We start from the raw sequence: 13,656 nt of genomic DNA on the forward strand, positions 1-13,656 counted from the left end.
ACCAGCTTTTCCGGATCACCACCGGTCCTCTGGGGTTAAAGCGGAGGAAGAAAACTCGGCCCGCCAGCGATCCCTGCTGCTTTGAAGAGGTCACACATGTGACTCTGGATCAAATCAGTAGCAACGGTGAGCAACTGCAAGTTGTGAACCAAGCCAGCAGCTAGGGTTAGCACTTATTTTCAGCCAGTGTTTCTCATTCAGGTATCTTCTTCAAATTCCATGGTGGATAAAAATGGTTTTCTTGGTTTATTTAGTGGTATTAAACAGCATTTGTTATGCTCCTGATTTTGTGGATCTGGAATTGGGGGGAAATAGCTTATCTATTTCATGAAGCCTGGGTGGCTGGGGTGGCTCAAATGGTTATAGGTGGTGGGATGGTTTAACTGGAGCCATAGATCTGAGGCCTGAATTGTGGTTGTAGTTTGTTTCTTCCGTCTTTCTCCACACCATGTCTGCTGGAGGTGAGATGTCCAAGGTAGCTCTTTCATTTCCACGTCTGGCATCTAGGTTGGAATGGCTGGAGCGGCTTGGACCTGCAGGCCGGCCATCACTCTCTCTCCACAGGATCTCTCTGCTGGGCTAGCTTGGACTGCCTCACAACACAGAGTCTCAGATGGGCAGATTTATGTGGTGGCAGGCTTCAAAAATATAAATTCAGGGGTGCCTGGGTGACTCAGTGGGTTAAAGCCTCGGCCTTCAGCTCAGGTCATGATGCCAGAGTCCTGGGATCAAGCCCTGCATCGGCTCTCTGCTTGGCAGGGAGCCTGCTTCCCTCTCCCTCTCTCTCTCTGCCTGCCTCTCTGCCTACTTGTGATCTCTGTCTGTCAAATAAATAAATAAATAAATCTTTAAAAAAATGTAAACTCATACTGCCTAGATTAACTTATTTTGTGGCATGAAAGAATGCCATTGAGAAGATGATGCTGTAGTTTGGCCACTAAGTCCTTCATGTCTGTACATTTTTGAGAAGCAACATAGAAGTGATTTCCATTCTTTCACCCTAAAATTAGATCGAAGTTGTATAGTGAAGTTAGGCCAGCTGCCAGCCAAGGCTGATTCCCACCAGGCTGCCCCTTCTTGAACTTGTCTTGCAGCCATCTTCAGTCATCAGAGTGCTTGATCCCATCTGGTTGATCCTGTATCAGCTGGATGGCCAATGGCCTTGAAGCTTCTACCTCTTTAGCAGAAGCTATATCATGGTAAGTGAAGTTGTTATTGGACACAAGAAGATCCAAAAAAATGTCCCCATCTCTCTTTTTTTTTTTATAAAGATCAAGTATAGAGAGGCCTGGGTGGCTCAGTTGGTTAAGTGTCTGCCATTGGCACAGTCCCTCTGCCTGCCACTACCCCTGCTTGAGCACTCTCTCTCTCAAATAAATAAATAAATAAGTAAATCTTTGGGGAAAAAAAAGATCAAGTATATTTCTTTTTTTTTTTTCAAAGATTATTTATTTATTTATTTGACAGAGAGAGAGATCACAAGAGAGATCACAAGGCAGAGAGGCAGACAGAGAGAGAGGAAGAGGGCTCCCTGCTGAGCAGAGAGCCCCATGTGGGACTCAATCCCAGTACCCTGAGATCATGACCTGAGCCGAAGGCAGCGGCTTAACCCACTGAGCCACCCAGGCACCCTATTTCTTTCTTTTTTAAAAAAAATATTTATTTGAGAGCGATTGAGAGAGCATGACCGAGTGGTGGGGAGGGATAGAGGGAGAGAGAGAATCTTGAAGCAGGCTCCCCACTGAGTGCAGAGCCCAGTGCAGGGCTGGATCACAGGACCCTGAGATCATGACCTAAGCTGAAATCAAGAGTCAGCCAGCCACTTAACCATCTGAGCCACCCAGGTGCCCTAAATGTCTTCATCTTGTAATGTGTCTTTAAATTCTACTCACAGAGATTTATCTTGAGCAAAATTCAAAAAAGGAAAATAAGCTATATATACATACCATTTTCTGTTACAGTTCCATCTATATCAGAGAGAGAGAGAGAGAGAGAGAGAGGGAGGGAGGGATAGTAGATTACAAGTAACCTATACATATGACAATAAAGGGATGGTTTACTTGATTTGTTCAAGGGGTAGTACAATGTAGCGATCAGGAGCATGGAATCACACTGCCTAAGTTCAAATCCTGATTCTGCCACTTACTAGCTGTGTAATGATTTGGGGCAAAGTATTTAACCTCTTCAGTTTCCTCATCTTTAAAATGGTAATAACAATGTAAGGTTGTTTACAGAATTAAATCATATGTGAAATGTGATTTGAATACTGCCTAAAAACAGTGATGAATTAGCACAATTATAACCTTTACATTATTGAAATAACATTTCCTGGGATGTACGATGTGCCAGATGCTGGAATGCTGGAAGTAACAAGCTGAAAAGAGCATAATTCCTACGCCGGGGAGATAGGTAAGCGTGGAGCATACATGGAGGTACAATATGAAATGGAGATATGTACAAAGGTATCTAGGAGTACGGAAGTGGGAGCACCTCCCACCATCTGGGGGAAATAGATGATCCTCAGAGAAAGCAATGTTTATGCTAAGACTTACAGGATAAGTAGGAGTTTGTAGAGAGGGCAGGAGTGGTGGATGAATTATTCTGGGCAGAGTAAACCTCAAACACTATGCTGTGTGCATTTCAGTGAACACAGGGAATATGGACTGGGGAAAGGGATAGGAGGGTGTGGGTAATGAGGCTGAAAATGCAGACAACAGCCCAAACCTTAACGGCTTTGTGAACCATTGGAGTAGTTTGGCCTCTATTACGTAGTTGGTTGGGAGTCCTTGAAGACACTAGTCTTAGGCCTGGCTGCTGCATGGAGAATGGATTGCTAGAGGACCACCAAAGAGCCAGGCACCAGTTAGAAAACCTCTGCAGTAATTTAGGAAGAGAGTATGCTGTTCTGCATTACAGCAGTGGCAGGAACAACATAGGTATAGCTTAGGTTTCTGGCGTGGGTGTCTGAGTGGATGGAGGAATGTGGTCTGTCGGGTGGAATGTCATATTTTCTTCAAAATGATCACAAGGAAGACTATGTAGCAAGATGGGAAAATGTTCATCATGTAACATTAACTGATGAAAGCAACCTACTAATTATGTGTGTACCACTGATGACTATAAACCAAGCAAACATACTCAAAGATGAGGTGAGGAAGGGACAAGAAATAAAATAGTTTGCTTTCTTAGGATATTAGGATTGCGGATCGTATCTTTCTGTTTTAATTTATAAAAATGCTCTTGTATCTTTGAGGGAAAAGTAGTATACAAAAGTTATAATGAAATAGTGTGATTGAAATTTTCCCTTTGTTTTGGATTTCCTTTAATTCCTGGATTAGTTTTTTGGTTAAGAACTTAATGGAGATATAATTCACATTCCATACAATTCACCCATTTAAAGGACACAATTCAATGGTTTTTAATATAGTCACAGAATTGTGCAACCAAACTCAATTTGAGAGCATTTTTACCACCCCCCAAAGAAACCCATACCTATTTGCAAATACTCTCCATTTCCCCTTAACCCCTGGTCCTACTTTCTATCTCTATAGATTTGCTTATTCTGGACATTTCACATAAATGAAATCATAAAATATGTGGTCTTTGTGACTGTTTTCTCTTCTTAACATAATGTTTTCAAGGTTCATCCATTTCATAGCATGCATCAGTCCATTTCTTTTTGTGGCTGAACACATTCCACTGCATGGATATGGGATATTTTACTTACCCATTTGTTAGCTAATAGACATTTGGGTCTATTGGGTTGTTTCTACTTTGGGGCTATTATGAATAATGCTACTACGGACATTTACATACAAGTTTTTGTGTAGACGTATGTTTTCATTTCTCTTGGGTACGTATTAACTCAAAATACAAAAGTGCAAAGGGGCACCAGGGATGACTTTTGGGGCAATGGATATATTCTGTATCATGATTGTGGTCGTGGTTACATACCTATATACACTGGTCAAAACTCATTGAATTGTATGCTTACTTGCTGAAATTGATTATATTTATTTTACATCTCAGTAAAGCTAACCCTCAAAAGAAAGGATGGAATGGTGGGGAGACAGATTTGGAGCCATATTGATATGTATAACATTCCAGCATTATATAATGCTTTCCTGTATACCACTATTTCACATACATTGTCTCATTAAAACCAACCAAACAACCAACCAACCAATCAACCTAAATGAACAGAAGCTATGACTATTCCAAAAAGCCAATGAGATAAGTAAGAAAGTATTATTGTGTCCACTTGAGAGATGAGGAAAGCAGACCTGTAGGAGTCAGTGAAGTGGTCTGCTCATTCTCACAGAGCTGCTAAGTAGCAGAGGCAGACTTCGTTCTACCTTCCACTTCTGCAGTTTCCTGAGGCTTAATCAAATTTGCTTACAAGAATGGACAAAGAAGCTGCATCTGACTAGATTTCATATGTAGACATAAGAATAAAGTCTCCCTCCCCCCATGCTGGCTCTTCCATGACCTAGAATAAAAATGAAAAAGTGATAACTTAAATCACAGCAACTAGAATAGAATCTCTGAGAAGCAAGAACATTTAAAAATGTCCCACCTTTGATTACAATGTTCTTTTAAGTTGCTCTAACCCTTGAGCTTTGATTTTTTTGAGAATAGAGTGTTCTACATATCTTCCTGTTTTTCTGAGTTTCCGGATGTCCTAGGCTTTGGTGTGCTCAGATCCCTTGCCTGTGGTCCGCCTACCCTGCTCAGTAAGGCAGGAGGACTGGCTCCTGTAAGACTGTCTTTCTCAGGCCCTCGGGTCACTTGCCTTCCAGCTGGCATTAGTCAGTGGGAGGCACTGGTGATGGAATGGTAGAATCTTCCTCTCCTTTCCATGGATGGCTCTCCAAAGCTGCTGCCATTCTTCCATGCTCTCCAGCACCTATGGGGATGACTGTCTCTTCTACTGGTGATCTTAACCCCTGGGCTCCAATTAAACCACTGTCTGCCTGTGTTTTACAGTCAAAGGCTGGTGGTGGCTTCATGCTGTTGCTAATGTCTGCGATGCCTCACTGTCCTCTACTTGGTTTCTCTGCTTCTTCCTCTTTCCCTTACCCCAGTGTCTCTCTTCTGAACACCCAGGATGGTTTCTCTTCACCTGTTTGGACTTTGGATGATAGGCCATCTGTGATCTTGGACTCAGGATTGGACCTAGACTTTACTCACTTTACAGCTGACCCCACTTTGTTTGACATCCCTTTCCAGCTCGCCCCTCAGGCGCATTCAGACATGACATCCATTATTCCACTATGGGTGAGCATATTGTGTCCAAAAGGCAACCATTAGAAAATTAAAATTTATTTATCAAATTGACTGGTCTATACTCATCTGAAATAATGCATTTAATAGGTCTGGAATCTCTGAATAAACATTTAGCTGCCCATTTGCTGTATAACAGTTAGCATGTTAAATTAGCATAATTAACACTAGTTTCTGCAATAAATAATTTCAAAATCTCACTTACTTAATACAATAAATAAATCTCAGTGACTTAATACAATAAACACTTATTTGTTGCTCACAAAGAATTCAATGTGGTCAGCTGGGGGTTTCTGCTCTGTGCAGTCCTTTAGGAACCTAGTATTGCCCGAGATGTTGTCAACAGGCTTGCAGATGAGGGACAGAAAGAGCACAGAATAGGATTGTGGGGGATGTTTTATGGAGTAGGCCCAGGAGTATCATATTGCAACTTTGCCCACATCTCATTGGCCAGACCTCAAGCAGGTGGCCCTCATCTAATCATATGAGAGGCTGAGAAATGTAGTTTAACTTAGTGCCTAGGAGGAAAAAGAAATGAGCTTGGAAAACACATGGTCAGTCTGTCACAATCTGCCCTCTGGCCAATAAATTTCCCTTGCACTTTGCTCCCACATACAGAATAAATTCCTCCCCACTCTACCCCAAGAATGTTATCCAAAGTCACTGAATCCAGTAAAAGTCTTGGGAGATGTTCAGGCATCTCCATCTGGTACACATGTGGTTCTTTTTGGTTAAGTAATTTGTAAGCTAAGAAGAAGAGCTATCTGTACTCTGCTCTTTTCTCATCCTCAAAAATACAGTAGCAAACAGAAACAAACAAGCCTCAGTGTCCCAGTTAGAAAGGGGGAAAAAATGAAAGATATAGAGTCAATGCTGGTCCAAAGCTGTAAAGCAGGCATTCTTTTCCCTGATCAGGAAGCATCATGAAATGTTTCTGATTGTACTCTGTTTCTCCTCTATGACAGGGATGATTTCATCTATAGTAAGATGTTTGCCTTGCCACATAGATGGCACATTCAAATAAAATCTGTCTCTGCTAATAACTTTTATTCTGGGAAAGATTCCTAATTTAGATTCTTCTATATGGTTAAAAGAGGAGAAAGAGTTTCTCTTGAGCCCAAAGGTCTTTTTTTTTTAAGATTTTATTTATTGGGGCGCTTGGGTGGCTCAGTGGGTTAAGCCTCTGCCTTCGGTTTGGGTCATGGTCTCAGGGTCCTGGGATTGAGCCCCGCATCAGGCTCTCTGCTCAGTGGGGAGCCTGCTTCCCCCTCTCTCTCTGCCTACTTGTGATCTCTCTCTTTCTGCCAAATAAAATAAATAAAATCTTTAAAAAACTTATTTAAAAAAAAGATTTTATTTATTTATTTGAGAGAGAGAGAGAGAGAGCACAAGATGGGGGAAGGAAGCAGACTCCCCACTGAGCAGTGAGCCTATTGTGGGGCTCAATCCTGGGATCCTGGGACTTGGGAATTATGACCTGAGCTGAAGGCAGATGCTTAACCGACTGAGCCACTCAGGTGCTCACAAGATCTTGAAATGCTAAAGTGGCATTTTGGGGAAGATTTGTTCTGAGACTCTTCATTACAATAACAATAATCATTATCATTATAATGATAGCTAAATTTTACTGAGCATTTATCGTGGGACAGACATGATAAATTTTATATTTATTATATTCACTATAAAAACTCTATAAAGCAGACTCCATAATCTTCATTTTACCAATAAAGGAACTGATGCTTAGAGAAGTTAATTTGCTTATAATCACATAACTAATAACCAGTGGAGCCATTATTTGAGTTTAGGTCTGTCTGACTGCGAAACTCCTGCTCTTATGCAGTAGATTATACTCTCAGATTGCAAGATGTTTCTGACCTACTTCTGGGGAGAGTTTCCAAACTTAATTCTAAAGCTCAAATCTTGATCTCACAATTTGGCCAATACCATACTAATAATGGCTGTAGGTAGGAATCACCAACAGGTGGTAAAATTAGTGGGACAAAGTTTGATAAGAAATAGGATATAGGGGCACGTGGGTGGCTCAGTGGGTTAAGCCTCTGCCTTTGGCTCGGGTCATGGTCTCGGGGTCATGGTATGGAGCCCTGCGTCAGGCTCTCTGCTAGGAAGCCTGCTTTCTCCTCTCTCTCTGCCTGCATCTCTGTCTGCTTGTGATCTCTCTCTCTGGGTGTCAAATAAATAAATAAAATCTTTAAAAAACAAAAAAGAAATAGGATATATGCATATTTTCAAAGTATGTCAACACAAGATATTTATTAATTATAAAGAGAGTAGGTGTAACTTTATAGTGGAGAAACCAGGCACAACGCACTGTAAGCATGTAATGAAAGTTAACATATTAATGTCACGGGACTCCTCAAATGATGCACGGAGAAGGGCACAGCATTAGTTCTGTGGTATTCTTGTCAAAAATGTAAAACCTGAATTTAATCATGAGGACATTAGGTATACTCAACTTGAAGGTAATTCTACAAAATAACTGGCCAAAAGTGTCAATCTCATAAAAGACAAAGAGACACTGAGGAACTACATTAGACTGAAGAAAATATGAGAAAAGAAATATGAGAATATATAAGAATATAAGAAAATAAGAGAACTAAATGCAACATGTGATTCTGGATTGGATCCAGGACCATAAAAAAACAAAAAACATTAGTGTGACAATTAGTAACATTTGAATAAGATGTTTATTAGTTGATAGTATGATATCAAAGTTAATTTTCTGATTTTCATAATTGTACTATCTTTTTAAAAAAGAATTTATTTATTTATTTGCCAGAGAGAGAGAGAAGCGGGGGCAGAGGCAGGCAGAAGAAGAAGGAAAAGCAGGGCTCCCCACTGAGCAGGGAGCCTGACGTGGAGCTCCGTCCCAGGACCCCGGGATCATGACCTGAGCTGAAAGCAGATGCTTAACCGACTGAGCCACCCAGGTGCCCCTTATACTATCTTTATGTAAGTTGTGAAGCTGGGTGAAGGATAAACGAGAACTGATTATTACTTTTCGGTGATGAGTTGTTGGTTTGTTTTTTGTTTTGTTTTTGTTTCTCTCCCCAACTCCTTTGGCACCTTTTTTGTAAGTCTGAAATTATTTTAAAATAAAAAGTTTAAAAAAAGCCTTATCTCCCCAGTTTACTTGTTAAAAGTCGTTTACCCATTGAAATCCTGTCTGAACTAAAAGTAAATGGACTGTAAGTACGTCTCCACCAGCTTTCTCATCTGTTCTGCATTCTGTGTTCTGTCTCTAATAGGCTGTCACGTTCCTTTGTCCAGATGGTGCCGGGCTCAATGGTGCCAGATCTAAGAGAGAGCTATTTACACCCTAGACAGCATACACTTGTATATTCATTATGACAATTTTCTGGCAAATGAAAGAAAAATGTTTTGTGCTAACAAAATCACTGTATTATAACAGTTTACCGTCATATGTAAGTAAAGTGTCTTGGGAAGGGCATTCCCCCCCACCCGCCCCCGATTCACATCAAAGAACATGATGGATCAGCAGTATACCGGAGGCACTCCAAAGCTACCACCAGGGAAAAATCTCTCCTCTACGTTAGATCTTGTCACAGGCCATCTCCTGGCCGGAGGATGACCCCTTTCCTCACCTAACCCTCAGCCACATAATGGAAACCTGTCAGATTTTTGATATGTTCCCAGGCGTGGTGTCCCCAGGTCGGTTGTGGGACCAGACAATGTGTAAAGAGGAACAGCAACAGGAGCAGTTGTTAGACCTCAGAGCTATGAGACAGTTAATTCTCAAAGTTTTCTTCAAAGATTGTTGAATGGCAGAGAGCATTATACCAGGTAGGAGGCTGTGGGCTGCCAGGTACAGAAAAATCCAGTTCAAACTAGCTTAAACACTGACAGAGTTTTAGCTCCAGCAGTCCAGAGCTCAGAAGGGTTCCAGGCCCAAAGCCATTTATTTCATATTCTCTAGATTTCGTCTTCCTTTGTGTATCAGTTTTGTCTGGAGACTAGGGCCCTCACTGCTAATAAATGGCTTAAAGGAGCCAATGGGGACATATGTTTCTTTGTTCATATTTTACAGAAGAAAAAGAAAACCTTTTACCCAATCATACTCCAGGAACCTCTCCCTTCAACCTGATCCAACTTAGGTCACCTGCCTGCTCCGCTACCAATACTCCTCGGGGGAAAGCTGTACTGTACAGGCCTGAAGTCTGAATTCCTATTCAATGGCAAGGTAGTGGGATTATTGAGAGGGGTTTAGAGTAAGCAAGATACATTTCCAAAGCTGAGATAAGGTCAAATTCCATTGAATCTTCTGAAGGAAGAGTGAATACCTGACCCAAATCAGGGCTTTGTCAGGAAAAGGAATGGAGACCATGGAAACTGGGGAAGTGAATTCCCATCCCCTTGTGAATCTAGGGTGTTGGTCCAACATGACCCTTTACAAATAGGATATTTCTTTGCCATTTTTTTTTTCTAAAAAATACCCCTGTGGAAAATAGTGTGGAGGCGTCTCAAAAAATTAAAATTAGAACCATCACATGATCCCACAATCCGGCTGCTGGGTATATATCCAAAGGAATTGAAAGCAGGATCTCAAAGAGATATTTGCACATCCGTGTTCACTACTCCCAATAACCAAGAGGTAGAAGTAACCCAAATGTCTACCAATGGATGAATGAATAAACAAAATTTAGTATCTATATAAAAAGGAATATTATTCAGCCTTTAAAAGGAAGGAGATCCCTGTCACAAGCTACAGCATAGATGGAACCTGAGGACACTATACTAAGTGAAATAAGCCAGCCACAAAAAGACGAATATTGTAGAATTCTATCAATATGTCAAATATGTAGAAATTTATATAAAATTTATAGAAAAAGAAAGCAAGTGGTTAAGTGTCTGACTCCTGACTTCAGCTCAGGTTGTGATCACCTAGGCCTTGCAGGGGGATCCATGCTCAGGGGTGCTCTCCTTGGATTCTCTCCCTCTGGCCCCTCTCCCCACTTGCACACACACACACTCATTTTCTCTCACTCTAAAATAAATGATTAAATCTTTAAAAAAAAGGAAGCAGGGGCGCCTGGGTGGCTCAGTTGGTTAAGCATCTGTCTTCAACTCAGGTCATGATCTCAGGGTCCTGGGATAGAGGTCTGTGTCAGGTTCCCTGCTCAGCAGGAAGTCTGCTTGTCCCTATGCCCTTCACCCCACCTGTGCTTGCTCTCTCAAATAAATAAATATTTTTAAAAAATGGTAAGGAAAAAAGAGAATGCAAAAGTAGTCCGTGACTGAGAAAGAAAGTTGGTTAAGCATCTGCCTTCAGCTCAGGTCATGATCCCAGGGTCCTGGGACGAAGCCCCACATCAGGCTCCCTGCTCAGTGGGGAGCCTGCTTCTCGTTCTTCTGCCTGCCACTTTCCCTGCTTGTGATTGCTCTCTCTCTCTCTCTGGCAAATAAATAAATTCTTTTAAGTAATGATGGTGGAAGTGTGAAAACATATGTAGACAATACCCCAAAAGAAAGAGATGAAAACACTGAACAGTGGTATTCTTTGGGTGATAGATCTTCAAGAGAGTTTTTCTTTGTACTTTCAGTCTTCTGGAATTTTTTCCATAATTTTTATGACATATTTAAGATGTTTGGTCTGCAACGTTTAGAACTGTGGTAAGCACAAAGATTGTGGGTCCAAGGGTCTCAGTTATGAAAACCTGAATGTTAGAAACCCTATTTTGGCTGTTCCAAGGGCTCATGCCACCTCCCCCATCCTTGCTTTTTATTTTTAATGTGTTTTTGATAGTTAGGTCAATATAAAAATACTACTGTAAACATAAAAATAAAGATAGATCATAAATTCAGGGGCTGTTTCCTAGTGATTTAACTCCTTAGCCATTAAAAAATTGATTTCTCATGCTCTCTCTAATAAATAAAGGAAATCTTTTAAAAAATTGATCTCTGAGTAACAATAAAAATTGCAAGTAAATTAATTTAGAACAAAATAAAATTCTTGGTTCAAACAGGATGAAAATAAGTTTCTGTCTGGAAATATGAAATTATTGTTCAAAGGAATATAATTCCAGAATCTCCTAAAAGCACATCCCTGTGTAAAAAGTCATTTTGTTTGCTTCCCTTACATAATGCACTTATTACAGTTTGAGAAGCTGCCTGGGTTTGTTCCATTTAAATGCTCTTTGACAGTGCTGTCACTGTGTTTCTGGCAAGCCCAGCTTTACGTAAGCCTAAACCATATGGAAATTCCAAGATTAGAATAATTTGGATTCTATCCTTGGTACACACTGTGTTTATTAGTGTAAGATGATGGAAGGTCTCTCTGTAGGTGAGATAGGTGGGTTTGGATTGCAAACCCATCTCTGCTAAGACTCAAGGTGCAGGATTTCATCCACTGGCCCCCTCCATAAGACTAGCCAGGGGGCCACTCTCGGCTGAACTCTGCGGCCGCCATGCTCCCCTGCCCTGGGGCACCTGCCTTGTAGCAACTCGAGTGCATACGTGTTCTGTTTAGGTGTTCTATTTAACTGGATGTGAATCCTAGCTCTGCCTCTTACTGCTGTGGGCTTTGGATCATTCAGCTATCCAATTTTTGTGGCAGGAAAATTCACTGAGAATCAATTTTTCATATTCTCTGTATCCTGCGCTCACCATTCTCTTGCTAAGAACTCTTGGTATTTTCTTGCCTCAGAGTTGTTTTGTACCGGGAAAGCAGACATTGCCACGGAGCAGCTTTTCTTTTATAAAAGTTCACATTCTACTAGATTCTGCCAGGTGTCCCTAGGAGGAGAGGAGAAAGGGAGATTATTTGAAGGCAATAGGAAGGAAGAGACAAATACCTCTGTGTCACTACAAAAGAGGTGTCTGGGGGAAAGAGGTTTCCCCCAAGAGGGATCTGCATGTGCTGAGTGCAGAGGCCAGAGGAGGAAGCCAGTGCTCAGAGAGGATGGCTGTGCACTGAGGCATATCTTGAAATACTGAATCCTAGGGACTGGCACCCCAACCTCTCAGACATCCTCGACATCCTATATCGCAGAGAGCCATGGTATGTCCCAAACTAGAGGAAACTCTTCTGGTACAGAAAACAGGTATCTAGCAGATTCTTGTGCCCATCAAAGAGGCATGGGAAGATAGGCCCTCTCCATGCTTTGGCACACAGGGCAAGATCCAGAATTCTGCAAGGAAAGCCCCTGAACGGTTTAGATATCATCTCCTGCCCTCACAGTGGAATCTTGCTAGGAGTTGGTCTGCATTAAACTGAAAAAATAAAATAAATGGACATTTCTTACACATTTGGTATTGTGTGTACCCTTCTTTGCGTGTCTGAGCCTCTATTTCTTCATCGGATCCTGGAGGGCAAAACACTTCTCTCACAGGTCACTGAGGGGATTAAGGAAGGTTAACACGTGAGGCCTGGGCGAACACTCTGGCATATTTACTAAGTGCTCCCTTGCTGCTGATTCTCTGAAATAGTTTTTTTACTTCTTTCTCACCAAGATGGGACTGCTAGTACAAATGGCAGAAGTTGGTACCAGGACTTCTAGAAGGCCTGGGGCGGGGGAAGGTCAAGAGGTAAGGTTTTTAATAGTAGTAATAATGATGGCTACCATTTATTAAGAACTTATTATAGGTCAGATACCCCTGGACTATAAATCATGTCAGTGGTTTTTAACCTGTTCTGCAGAATTGTAAGACTCCCTGGAAGGTTCGGGAACTGCAGTGGAGAGTGAAAAGGAGACCAGTGAGTTCACATTCACAGTCGCTTTCTCTACTTCAACTAGATCAGTTTTGCTGTTTAATAGACTGATCCTCTACAAATGATTTTATTTGAAATGTAGTATGTTTGTTAAACATGTTTGAGAACTTCCACAATGATGTTGGGTCCAGGTGGCAGTAAAAACAAACACATGTTCTTTAGACTACCCCTCCTGGTCTAAACCCTAAAACTAACCTAAAGTGTATGTGTATGTATATATATATACACACACACACATATATACATACATACACAGATATCTGAAGATGATGCTGACTTATAAGATGAATTACTCTAAATGAACCAAATATTCTGGGGGAACTGCTGAAGGACAGAAAGTTGAACTGGGATGACATGGGAGGGAACCATTGTCTGACCTTAAGGAAGAGGACATCTATAAATCATGAGAGAGGCTTCAGTACTGCTACAAGCTTGGGGTTAGTGGATATAGGGAGCAGGAGGCAGTCCCGATCTAACATTTAGTGTGTTCTGTGTAACATTACACCAGAAGGAACCATCTGTTTCCTCCTTCCACCTGTGTGAGGCAGCAAACAGCAAAGACAATTCCTGTGAAAAGGACCACTTGCACATTACCAGCAGGGTAGTACCCAAGAGGCGTGTATACC

The 13,656-nt window shown here is 41.4% G+C and overlaps 1 protein-coding gene across 5 annotated transcripts in view; it reads right to left on the reverse strand.

The window, feature by feature from the left end:
* The window catches only part of PANK1 (pantothenate kinase 1), a 109,782-nt gene that overhangs the window by 75,753 nt on the left and 20,373 nt on the right, over nt 1-13,656 (reverse strand). The window lies entirely within an intron of this gene.

The sequence above is a fragment of the Lutra lutra genome, chromosome 14 (genome assembly GCF_902655055.1).
Source record: "Lutra lutra chromosome 14, mLutLut1.2, whole genome shotgun sequence".
Taxonomy (NCBI): Eukaryota; Metazoa; Chordata; class Mammalia; order Carnivora; family Mustelidae; genus Lutra; species Lutra lutra.